At 38.7% G+C, this 13,265-nt stretch overlaps 1 protein-coding gene and 1 pseudogene across 1 annotated transcript in view; one reads left to right on the top strand and one right to left on the bottom strand.

Moving 5' to 3' along the window:
- The window catches only part of LOC141427538 (RNA-binding motif protein, X-linked 2), a 219,289-nt gene that overhangs the window by 99,371 nt on the left and 106,653 nt on the right, over window positions 1-13,265 (bottom strand). The window lies entirely within an intron of this gene.
- Window positions 2,367-13,265, top strand: part of LOC141427519 (arylsulfatase J-like) — an 11,854-nt pseudogene continuing 955 nt past the window's right edge.

Raw genomic sequence — 13,265 nt, 5'->3', positions numbered from 1 at the left:
CTACGAAACTCGAAACTCGAAGTTCGTATCGTACCGTCCCTCTCGCTCTCGTATTAAATAGCATAAGTGTCAGAGGGACCGCACGACACGAACTTCGAGTTTCGAGTTTCGTAGTAGCCCTGCTGTAGTAATTCCGATCCGAAGTGACTCACAGATTCAAAAGAGTATTATTTATGAATCGGTATCAAGTAAGTAATCGGATATAAAAGAAATCGCTTAGTCTTCGCTACAAACAAATTAATGATCGCTCGTAAAAATCTGATTCAATAAAAGGGTCGGAGTCGATCAGTTGAATCGACTTCGATATTGGAGCTGGATTTGGTGAATCCCTCATTTTTCGGAGTCGAGATTATCTATGTCCAGGCTGGAGACGAATAATCTGCCGCTCCGCAGCAGCCAATCACGTCTAAAGCGTGAATAAATAAATAAATATCACTGGAAAATTCACACCAATTGACCTAGTCCCAAAGTAAGCTTAGCAAAGCTTGTGTTATGGATACTAAGCAACGGATAAATATAATTATATAGATATAGATACATACTGTTCGGAGTCGATGTCGATTTGATGGGAAAATTTGATAAAAGTCACTGATAATTACTATAATGAATTTATTAATTTAAACTTGATAAACTTAAGGTAAAATGATACTGCTGCCTTGCTTACCGAACGCGGACTGATTTGTTTAGTGCAATTAATATGCCGATGAAGTGAATTTGATGAGTTAGCTATAATGAACGTGCGTAGCTCGTACACATACTTAAATACATATTAAACACCCAAGACCCGAGAGCAAACATTCGTATTTTTCATACAAATATCTGCCCCGACACGGGAATCCAACCCGGGACCTCAAGCTTCGTAGTCAGGCTCTCTAACCACTAGGCCATCTGGTCGTCAAAAATCACACATATGTTGAACAGCGAGGCTATTCCGAAATTCGAAAATAGATTAGTTATTGACATACTTAATATGCCTGTGCGCGTGCGCACTAATCACCATTGATAGCAAGTTCTTTTAGGGCACTTCATTTACATAGGTAGTGATTAACCCATTCATTGCCGAGCGCCAGATTTCGTACTTCGCCGCGATGCCGACGCTTCTGTAAACCGTCCAACGGCGTAGGTACGCGGAAACCAGGTAAAGCTAAATTGGACGACTATCGGCGTCTGCGGCATTATTAGGGTCCACCAATGAACTAAAATAATTTTTTTGCTCACCCACGACCTTATGATAGCATCATTGATATAGACCTCCGCAAAAGTAACGCCTGATTCAATGAATGACTCACTTGAATTCTTACGTAACTAATATTCCAGAATTTCAATTCAACTGCTCGATCCAGGGCTTGTTAATGTTACCAAATTCACATTATAAATAACGTTACGTAACGGTAAAATCATAAAAATACCTCAGTACCAGTATTAAACTTGATAACTTAACATTATGGTAACGTTACCCAATTAACGTTACTTAATAACACAAGCACATACATACATATCGTTGTTGAGTAGATCTAATAGCATAAACAAAAGTTCAGATTTTGCAGAATGATGACTACGGATGCCGCTGTTATGGTAAAAGTGAGAAGTAATCATTAAACGATACTTTGTCTGTGTGTGTCTTGCTCGTCCTAACTTAGGTACGGTTCTGATACATGGATGCTCACGAAGGCAAACGTGCACCAAATAAAAGTCGCACAAAGAGCCATGCAGCGAGCTATGCTGGGCATCACCCGTCTTGACCACATCCCCAATTCTGAAATTCGGAAACGGACTAGAGTTTTGGATGTGGGCAAGAGGGTAACACAATTGAAATGGAGATGGGCGGGTCACTGGGCGAGACGCAATGACGACAGGTGGTCGAAAGCAATTACGGAGTGGTGGCCAAGACTGGGTCGAAGAACAGTGGGCAGACCGCCGGCCCGTTGGTCGGATGACATCTGGCAGGCGGTTGGTAAACTGTGGATAAAAAAAAGGTAACACATAAATATTAAATAATAAAGATATAGGTATGCAAAATTTAAAATTAGAGGACTCTCAAATTGTTTAAGTGCTACTGATAACGTTTCCAAAGTTCTTATGAAATCACGCTCTATATCGGAGTAGTTGGTAACGCATTCAGGATAACACTCCACATTGCTACACTACACTATCTATTCTCATTTATATCTCGACGTTAAACGGTTGTCTGGGTGTCTGTGTTATCATGCTCCGAGAACACTAACTTCAATAGTTTATTTAGCTAACTATACTTAAACAAATGAAGTAATCTATTTAATTCAACAATAACATTACAATGTTTGTATCCGATATTCCTCGGTTATTTTTGATCTCAATTTTTGTGTTGTGTGCTTCAAGTCTTGGCAATGAAGTGAAGCCAAATATCGTTTACATTATAGCAGATGATCTGGTAAGATTTTTTTTACAAGAAAACTAAAAATATATATTATATATTAGGTATTATAAATTAATTGTGTACAAATAAAGTGTGAGCTAACTTTGGGGGCGGCAGACGTGAACTTGCCATCGAAATCCAAAAGCTTAGTGGTTACTTGACCTGAAATGTAGGTATATTTCAGAACTAAATTACTGTTATTATTATTTTAAAATTATGACGGTGGAAGCATTCTACACTTCCACTGAACGTAGATATAGTTTAGATTAGTTAGTGTTTAGTATTGTAACTAAGGGACCCCATACATCCCTGTATTTTTATAGTTATTATTTTTTTGTATTTTTTTTCTTTAATTGTATAATATAGTTTTTAAGTATTTTATTTGTAATTATATTATTATGAAAAAATGATTTTCTGCCAAGTTTCTTGCGGCGCATTCTTCTTGACAATGATGGTCTTTCCGAAAGTGCTGGTAGTTTAAAAAATGACATGTAAAAGTGCCCATTGCGGCCTATTTACTGAATAAATCATTTTAATTTGAATTTTGAATTTAAATTTTGCCAAACATTTGTTTGAATAAAATCATTCTTTATTAGACACGGATTCTTATGAAGTGTTACATTGTTGCGGCAAAGGCGTCTCGATGCTGTGGAATGCATGGAAATAATTAGGTACAAAAGTTATCATCATCATCCCAGCCTATATACCTACGTCCCACTGCTGGGCACAGGCCTCATTTCAGAATGACAGAGCTTGGGCCGTAGTTCCCACGCGGGCCTAGTGCGGATTGGGAACTTCACACACACCATTGAATCGCTTCGCAGGTTTGTGCAGGTTTCCTCACGATGTTTTCCTTCACCGTAAAGTTCGTAGTAAATTTCAAATGTAATGTCACACAACAGTATGGGGTCTATTATTAATGGACAAGTGGATTTTAATATCTTCTCCCTTACTATGGCTTGGGTCTAATTTTAACAATAACAATTTTAACAGTAAATAAATAGAAATGTAAGGTAGTCTTTATGTGACAATTACAAATTAATATTTTGTGGGTAGTTTTGTTTGAGAAAAAATATACGAGTAGGTGGGTACTTGGGGAGTTACAGAGACAAATTAAAACGTTCGTTGTGGTTTGTTAGTCTAACATCTGGTAGCATGGTGTACGCCTGTGTTGCTCTGAAGATGAGCTCTCGTTGAGTTCAAAACGCGTCAGTGTAGTGTGTTGGCGGTGATAGATGGGTTTGTGCGATTTGTATGTGTTCTTACAGTGTGGAGATGGAGGAACTGCATGGACACGCATAATCTTGCATAAACGTAGCTACCATAAGGTCGCGGGTGAACAAATGAATTCTTTTAGTTTTTTCGACACTGGGTTACGATTTGTTATCGATGATATAGGTAGTCATCACGGTGATCTGTCGCTTCGCCGAGTTTAATTACGAAGATTTTCGTTTCGCAGACAACTATTGGCAGATTTTTCTTTTGGCGGAACAACGTTTGGTATAATTTCGTTACGCCTATTATTCGTTTCGCCGAGTAGTCGGTACTAAGAATAGCGATATGCAGATTTACTTTTAGTCGATTGACATCTTCGTAACTCATTCAAATTCAAATATGGTTCACAGACAATGTTAACTCATCCATATTAATATAGAGTCTCAGTCATAAATAGTCAGTGTCTATTTACTTGTATCTAATCATTAAGTTATGTACCTGATGTATGTTACCTACAAGTTAATGTATATTGCCGAATAAACATTTTCTTTCTTTCTTCTTTCTTTAATCACCCGTGGCAGCATAAATTAGCAACTTTTCATTAAAATTATGTACACAGACTGTTAACTGTACCTCCTTCTAAGGAGCATTTTGATTTAGAGTTAAATACTATTTTCCAGATAGCGATGTCAAATGGTTATACTGAATCAAATTATGGTAAATAGTTTGGTTCAAAAGAAACAGGCACGGTTAGTGAATAGCTTGCTTTACACCGTGTTGCCTTCTCAGTCTACTAACAAATACAGGTCTAGCATTTTTACGGTTCCGGAGCCAAAATGGCAAAAACGGAACCCTTATAGTTTCGCCATGTCTGTCTGTTTGTCTGTCCGTCCGCGGCTTTGCTCAGGGACTATCAATGCTAGAAAGCTGTAATTTTGCACAGCTATATAAATAAACTATGCCGACAAAATGGTACAAACAAAAATTCAAAAAATTTTTTTTAGGGTACCTCCCATAGACGTAAAGTGGGGCTGTTTTTTTTTTCTCATCCAACCCTATAGTGTGGCATATCGTTGAATAGGTCTTTTAATTACGGTGTTGCAAAGACGATTTTTCGATTCAGTGATTTGTTTGCGAAATATTTAACTTTAAAGTGCGAATTTTCATAAAAATCGAGCGTCCCCCCCCCTCTAAAATCTAAACCGGTGAGTGGAAAAATTTGAAAAAAATCAGGATGGTAGTAAGTATATCAAACTTTCACGGAAAACTATAACGGCTAAGTTTGATTGAGAATTATTAGTAGTTTATGAAAAAATAGCAGCCTAAGGTATTAAATATACCTAAACGTGGAAGATTCCGTATAAAATAAGAAATCCTTAGAAAAATATTACTTAATTTTTTCGTATTGGCTACGGAACCCTATTTTGGGCGTGTCCGACACGCTCTTGGCCGGTTTTTTACGTTTGCCGCTTGTCTGATAGGATTTATGGTATTTTAAAATCAAACAATATTAATGTTGCCTTTAAAACAGACTAACAACTCTTTGTACTCTAGGCTTTGTAACCAAGATAAGGTGGATAAAGGAACTAGATCAGATTTATATAAGCTTAGGTACCTACTAGTAATGATAGACTGGGATATGTTGACACAAAATATTAGGTAATTTGTACCAGTATGGCCGTTCTTCAGGGGTTTAATTACGGAATGACAAAAAAGAAAATGATGGTACAAATCGTTTCGCAAATAAAAAAAAAACTCCTTTGCGGCGGTATGGCGGCCATTGGGAACCGTCGGAAAAGTATGGCTTTATCGATAAATAACTTTTTTTTTGTTTTTAATGTGTTTTTGTGTTTTTTATTGTAAGTATAATTTGAATTTTACAGCGCATTGGTTTTGCTGTAATGCTGTATTTTTTTATTGGCAAATAAATAAATAAATTATTGCGTCAAAGGGTTTCGTCTCGATGTTTTGGAATGCATGGAAATAATTAAGTACAGTACAACAGTTTGGGTTCTATTATTAATAAATAGGTAAATTTAGTATCATCTCCTTTGCACGGCTTGGGTCTTATTTCAGCAATAACAGTAAGGATTAATAAAACACGCCTTTACAGTAAATAAATATAAATTCAAGGTAGTTTTATAATTATGACGAATAATAAATGTTGTGGGTAGTTTTGTTTGAGAAAAAATATAGGTGGGTAGGTACTTATGGAGTAACAGTGCGAAATTAAAACGTTGGTCGTGGTTTATTAGTCTAACCTCTGTATGGTGTACGGTTGTGTTGCTCTGAAGATTTGCTCTGGTTGAGTTCGGAACGCGACAGTGTATTGTGGTGGTGGTGATAGATGGGTTTGTGTGATTTGTGTCTGTTTTTACAGTGTGGAGGTGGAGAAACTGCATAAACACGCATATCATGCATAAACTTAGCTATAATAAGGTCGCGGATGCGCAAAGAAATTCTTTTAGTTTATTAGTTTATTCACTTGTCAGCAATAAAGCTAAAAAGAAATAAGTTTTCTAAGAAAAATTACCTATACGTGTATGTTGATGACATGTTGACCCACACTGACTGAAATTTCCAGGCGGATTACCTTGATTATGATTCAATGATTAAAATGTATTTTTACAAACGTGCACAAAACCTGCGAAGTAATTCAATGGTTTGTGTGAAGTTCCCAATCCGCACTGGGCCCATGTGGGAACTACGGCCAAAACGCTGTCATTCCGAGAGGAAGTCTGTGCCCTGCAGTGAGACGTATACAGGTGATCAATCCAAATTTGTCAGTTGGGAGAAGTCTGAAATACAATGCAATACTGTATGTACATACATATACACACATTGAAAGTTAAATAAAAGCTTGTAAAACGTGTTCACACCATCAACAATAACAACGATAAAATGTGCAGAATTTGTAACATAGTTTCTACGAATAATCATAGTTTTGCAGAGATTTTGACCAGGTTCGATTCCCGGTTATGTATGAGACTGAAAACAAAAAAAAAATAATGCCTTTTTTATTAAATGTCAAATATCTCTCATAGTTTCAGACTTCTCCCAACTGACCTATTTGGATTGATCATCCTGTTTAGGCCAAGATGTAATGCGATGTGTGTGTTTTTTTTAGTACTTCGTGACGCATGTGTATGAGGCGGCATCATGCCCAATTTTGAGCACAGCAGGACTACTACGAAACTCGAAGTTCGGGTCATGCGGTTTATATAGACTATTTAATACGAGAGCGAGAGGGACAGTACGATACGAACGAGTTTCGCAGTAGCCCTGCTGGTCACTCCTCAGATTGAGAAGGCTTGAACTGTTTCCCACGTGGGCCCAAAGCGAGTTGGCAATTTATGCACTCAATTGAATGAATTGCATCGAAGGTTTCCTCACGGTATTTTCCTTAAGTAAGTTACAAAAAAACTGAATTCACGTGTGTTTGTTTATCATCATCATCAGCCGGAAGACGTCCACTGCTGAACAAAGGCCTCCCCTAGAACGCCACAATGAATGCCAACTCGCCACTTGCATTTCCCGCTACTCTCACGATATCGTCAGTCCACCTGGTGGGAGGCCTGCCAACGCTTCGTCTTCGTCATCGTATAGAAAATAAAGAATTTATGTAAATTACAGGGTTGGGATGATGTCAGTTTCCATGGCTCCGACCTCGTGCAAACCCCCAACATCGACATGCTGGCATACACCGGCGTGGCTCTAGAGCGGTTCTACACTCACTGCTTATGTACGCCGTCTCGCTCCGCTCTGCTGACTGGCAAGCATGCTTACACACTAGGTGATTATAATTGACTACCAGGTTAACGTCCGAGTGGTCGACACGCTAATCCCCAATAGACGACATCCTGCTGTCATCTCTATTGCTAATGCCTTAAAATTAAAGATGCCAACTATTGGGACAGTGATGAGCACTCGTACGTGTACCTTAACGACCGACCCCCCGATCTTGACGACCGGATGGCAGTGGTTAGAGAACCTGACTACAAACCTTGAGGTCCCGGGTTCGATTTCCGGCCGGGGCAGATATTTGTATGAATAATAAGAATGCTTGTTCTCGGGTCTTGGATGTTTAAATGTATTTACGTATGTATTTATCTATATAAGTAGATATGTTTATCCGTTGCCTAATATACATAGTACAAGCTTTGCTTAGTTTGGGACTAGTTCAATGAGGGCTATCGTTTTTGACTCACCAGATGGCGCACAGTTGCGTGAGGTTTTTAAGTATGGCTTTTAAAGTCTGTTATTACGGGCGTGAAAACAAAGTTTAGATTAAAATCATATAATATCATCTTAAAACCGTACCATAAAAATATTGAGCATGCCACAGTGTTCCATAGTCCCCGTTTTGTTTGGAAAAAAGGGAGGACAAAGGTTTCCGAAAGACAAAACTGTCTCAAAACACAGACATGCATTGCTCCGGAACGCATATTTGCCATAATTAATTTCAGATATTGCAAAATATTCACAAAATTATTCTAATTATAAATAAACCCGCGTAGCTCACCCAAAAACTATGAGATTTGACATTTCCGGAGACCTCACGCTACACTAGCGCCTCTAGTGGCGAATTCAAACGCGATAGCCCTCATTGGTGTCAAGTGTCCCATGATATTTATTATTTATTTATAAATGCTGTGGCTCCCGGATCTTTCAATTTCATATCTAATAAGCATTTTTACGCTTACTAGAGACTTAAATACCTACCTTAATAAGATTCTCATATTTTTCTCATCTTCTTTTTTTCCTCATTTCTAATTTAACTTATTGCTTTTTATATTACAGGTATGCAAGGTTATCCTCTAGTACAAAGCGAGGACAGATATTTGCCGTTAGATCAGAAAATTTTGCCACAGTATCTAAAGGAAATAGGGTATGCTACTCACTTGGTGGGAAAGTGGCACGTGGGACTATCTCGGACACAGGCTTTACCTACGATGCGAGGCTTCGACTCCCATTTCGGGCATCGGGGAGGTTATATCGATTACTACGAGTATACGTTGGAGGAATTAGTACGTATATCAATATATTTGTTGTGAAGGTTATGCGTACATGCTGACTGTATATTTTTCGGGGAACGTGACTGGCATTTGTTAGGATTCTCGCGGTCTTGCTATGTAATACAACATAAAATGGCTTTATGAAATTTCAACTCACTGCAGGCTTAAGTCGAATAAACTCATGAATTTTTTATACTTTAAATGCATGTATAATTCTTTAACGTATATCATCATCCTCATGTCAGCAGAAAGACGTCCACTGCTGGACATAGGCCTTCCTCAAGGCGTATATAAACATCGTAATTTCTATGTTTCATAAACTATCCCATAAAGGGAATTCTTTCATTTAACCTTCGAAACATTGACTTGAATAGCATGACCGTTATAGGTACTTCGCGGAGGAGCAAATCATGATTAGGTATCCATTTCATTTTATCCTATTACTTTCTATCGCGTCTGAAACATTGCAGGTGAAATTGAAATACCTCAATTTTTTTGACACGCCACATATATTTAAAAGGCCTGTGTTCTCTTCAACAGTTATGGTTTTATTCAACCTATGTGCTGTAGCTTCATGCGCGGAATAAAACCAATCTGTCCGATATGTCGTCAGTGTGCCTGATTCGTTGAATTCCGCTGACAACTATTTCTAATTTAACGCTTGGCCGGGAATTCGGCCGCTCTTATAATAGAAGGGTTAAGTGTTTTGGTGATTGATGTTCCAGTGGAATGAGACCAAGGTGTCCGGGTACGATCTATACCGGGACATGACACCGGCCTGGGACGCCGAAGGATACATCACTGACCTTTATAACGACGAGGCTAAGTCAAGTAAGAAAATGTTAACACGCTAATGTAGACATGTCTGGAGTAAAGTTACTGGGGTTGAAAAAAAAGCTGTTTTTTTTTTGTGTAAATGTATTCACTATAGTGTGGCTTGGCTTTTCGACTTAGCTGGATTCACTGTCATACTTATATGTCTTGTTAAGACCCAAGAAAAATAATGTCAGAACGTTAGGGAGTTATATATGTTATGGACAAAGTGATTAATAAGGGCATTATGTTTATACATATATCATTATGAATAATGACCAATAATGTGCCTCCTGTGATAAGTGATACAAGTGCAAAATCGTCGTTTTACAGGAGAGCGAAAATAAGATTTAAAAAATTCTTGTTTGTGAGCCAAGGGGGCTAGCATTTACCGAAGCACTTTTTTTATACATAAAAATATATTCTATAAATGTGCATTATATTAAGTGTTTTTCGGTAAATATTGTAAGTTCGAAGAAAATCGCGAAAAACCTGTGAGTTGTACCTATTGAAATGTTTAATCATCATCATCCCAGCCTATATACGTCCCACTGCTGGGCACAGGCCTCCTCTCAGAAAAAGAGGGTTTGGGCCATAGTTCCCACGCGGGCCCAGTGCGGATTGGGAACTTCACACGTACCATTGAATTGCTTCGCAGGTTTGTGCAGGTTTCCTCACGATGTTTCCTTCACCGCAAAGCTCGTGGTAAATTTCAAATGTAATTCCGCACATGAATTTCGAAAAACTCAGAGGTGCGTGCCGGGAAAAATGTTTAACATGAGTAAATAATATGTGTTAGATGATACAAGTTCAGTTATATCATGGTGCACCCCTGGAGCACCCATAATATCTCTTGGTGTAAACTGATATGATATACATGAACTTGTAAAACACACTCACTCACTCACTCACTCAGCGTAATATGTTTCTAGCTCAATATTGCTAAAAAGTAAAATAAAACATAAAACCCTGAAAAATTGTTTTTTTGACTTTGTACCTACCCCGTTACAAATAAAATTTACGTAACTTATATTAGTTTGCAAAAAGTTAAGTAACTTATATCAGTTTACAGCGATACTGAGGCGAGCAGGTCCCGCGCACCCCCGATCCCGCGTCACCGCACCCACGCGCACTCCCACCACACTCTTTATGCTCGCACTTGTATCACTTAGCACAACTGTTATTGCATAATTTTTTTACGGGAATAGTTTGACTTTTAGATATAATTCAATTTGTATACCTTTCCACTTAAAAATGTGTTTGTGAAAAGTGATTCATGACGACATGTATCACTAATCACAAGAAAATGTATAAAATTTGTCTCGCATTGGTAGTAGTACATGTTGAGTTGTACCCTGGTCTGGTTTTAGAAAAGTTGGTCAAAAGTGGCATAACTGTAGATATATCAATATTTCTGAAAAAATACCGAAAAATAAAATGTGAAAATAAATTCAATTTCACTTATACCACAAAGCATGAAAATAAGCTTTAGAGCAATTACATAAAGGGGTTACAACTTGATATATATCAATGTGCACGATTTTTTCTGCTGTTGTATAACTTTTCACAAAATAATCTGCGAAACTTTAGCACCTAAAGGTACGTGAGATAGACCCAAAAAAATTTTTTTTTCTGATAATTTCTAAATAAAAACACACAAAAGGGTACAAGTCGAGTTACATCAGTGATCACAGGAGGCACAAAATTTATCACTTGGTTCACAACATATACAAGCAATTAGGGAGTTTTATTTACAACCACATTCCTAAAATGAAATAGTGCCTAATTTGTCAATTTTATAAAGTCAAGTGTTTCGGTCGATAGTTATAGCGCGACATGACGCGTCGTCGCCGTTGTTTCTGATGGTCGCACACAACGCGCCGCACGTTGGCAACGGCGGCGCTGAGCTGCAGGCGCCGCCCGGCGAAGTACGCCGCATGCGGCACATCGAGTCGCAGCAGCGCCGGATATTGGCAGGTAACAGACATCAAGGGTTGCGGTTGGGTAATGCAGCCCGACGCCTCGTCACTGACGTCACTGTTGTTGCTGATGGTGGCACACGTCTGGTATTCCACAATACTGGGTTCACATTTGTATCATTTAGGCGATCACTGTTGGCAACACCAACAAGAGTAATGCTATTGTGTTGGTAATATGTAGGTAAATTCCGGTCTTTTTCCGGTCGTTTTTCTCACACAAAATACACTTCCCTTACTGCTCACCTCATTTCTGTTTTTATCTCCAATCACTAGAATCAGTGCGAACCGGCGTCCACTCGCCTACAATCACGATCATGAATCCCCATTGATGATCGGGGACGGAAGCGATCTTCGCTAGGTGGCTGGCAAGAACTGGATGAGAGTCGCCGAGGATCGTGCTCGTGGCGTAGGATTGGGGAGAATTTATGTCCAGCAGTGGACTAGGATAGGTTGATGATCGGAGAAAAACCTACTCGAGGTGGATCGCGGCGTATCCCGCATCAAATCACAATTGCGTATCATAATACAATATCAAAATACGTCCATACTTGCCAATCTTGATACTCTTGTTACGCGTGCCAGATCGTGTGTGGGGTAATTAAGATACGCGTAGAAACATGGATCGAGAGTGATTAGATACGGCCGGTAACGCGATCGCGATCTTTTTGCATCTGCACTAACGAGCATGATATTTTAATATTTATCATGCTCGCTGCAGAGACACGACACGTGCCTTCGTAGCTTTGCTGCACCGACGTATAAAATTTATACGTCGGTGCAAAGCTACGAAGACACGTGTCTCTGTAGCGTACCGCAAAATGATTCATGTGATTCCATGAAGCTTAACGCGCTTTATACGGTGGCAACGATAGGAAAGTGATACTGAGTAGTTGCAGGCCATTGCCATTGCCACTGTTCCAATGCAGGCGCCTGAATATTATATCAACAACACTGTAGCTTGAGTGGTTCGCCTTTCAAAAATTTGAGCACTTGCACGGAAAAATTCATAACGTCGTTTGAAATTTAAAGGTTTCATATCGTTGTGCCTGTAAAACAAAGTTTAACGAAGAATAATTCAATATACCTACCTAAATTTTTGTTTCAGCTATGATCAAAAAGCTCGATGACAGTGTCGGAGACATTGTTAAATCGCTTTACAAAAAAGGAATACTAAATAACACGATCATAGTCTTCACATCGGACAACGGAGGAATGCCATCCGAACACACCACGAATTATGGATCTAATTGGCCTTTGAGAGGGACTAAAATGTCTCCGTTTGAGGGTGGTGTGAGGGTAGTAGGCCTTTTGTGGAAAGCCAACTTAAATCCCGTAAGCCGGTTATGGAACGGGTACATGCATATATCTGACTGGCTACCAACCTTGTTACGCGCTACAGGCGTCGACCCTCCGTCTGATCTCGACGGATTTGACCAGTGGGCTAACATTATTAGCAACAAAACTTCTAATAGGTCAGAAATATTTGAAATCGATGACTATGGACAGGGATTCTATGCTATAATGTCAGAGGAATATAAATTGATAACGGGGCACGTTACGAAAGAATTTGGCGATTATCAAGGACATGATCTCAATGGAGATACTGGAAGTATTCCGTCTTACACTAATGCTTTAAAGAGCAGCTTAGTTTATTCTGTGCTGCAAAGTTTGGGTACGTCGTTCAAAATAGGTGACGAGAAATTGAGAAATGAATTGAAAATTGAGTGTAACATTGGTACCGACAAACGAGATAAAATTTTATGCTATCCGGAAAATGGTAAATATTTTATACCTTCCTTCTTTTTTGTAAATATTTTTTAAACCACCATCCTAATTGCTTCTTTTACC

The sequence above is a fragment of the Choristoneura fumiferana genome, chromosome 4, assembly GCF_025370935.1.
Source record: "Choristoneura fumiferana chromosome 4, NRCan_CFum_1, whole genome shotgun sequence".
Classification (NCBI taxonomy): Eukaryota; Metazoa; Arthropoda; class Insecta; order Lepidoptera; family Tortricidae; genus Choristoneura; species Choristoneura fumiferana.
Note: the sequence above shows the minus strand (reverse complement) of the source record. Positions and strands in the feature narration are given on the sequence as shown.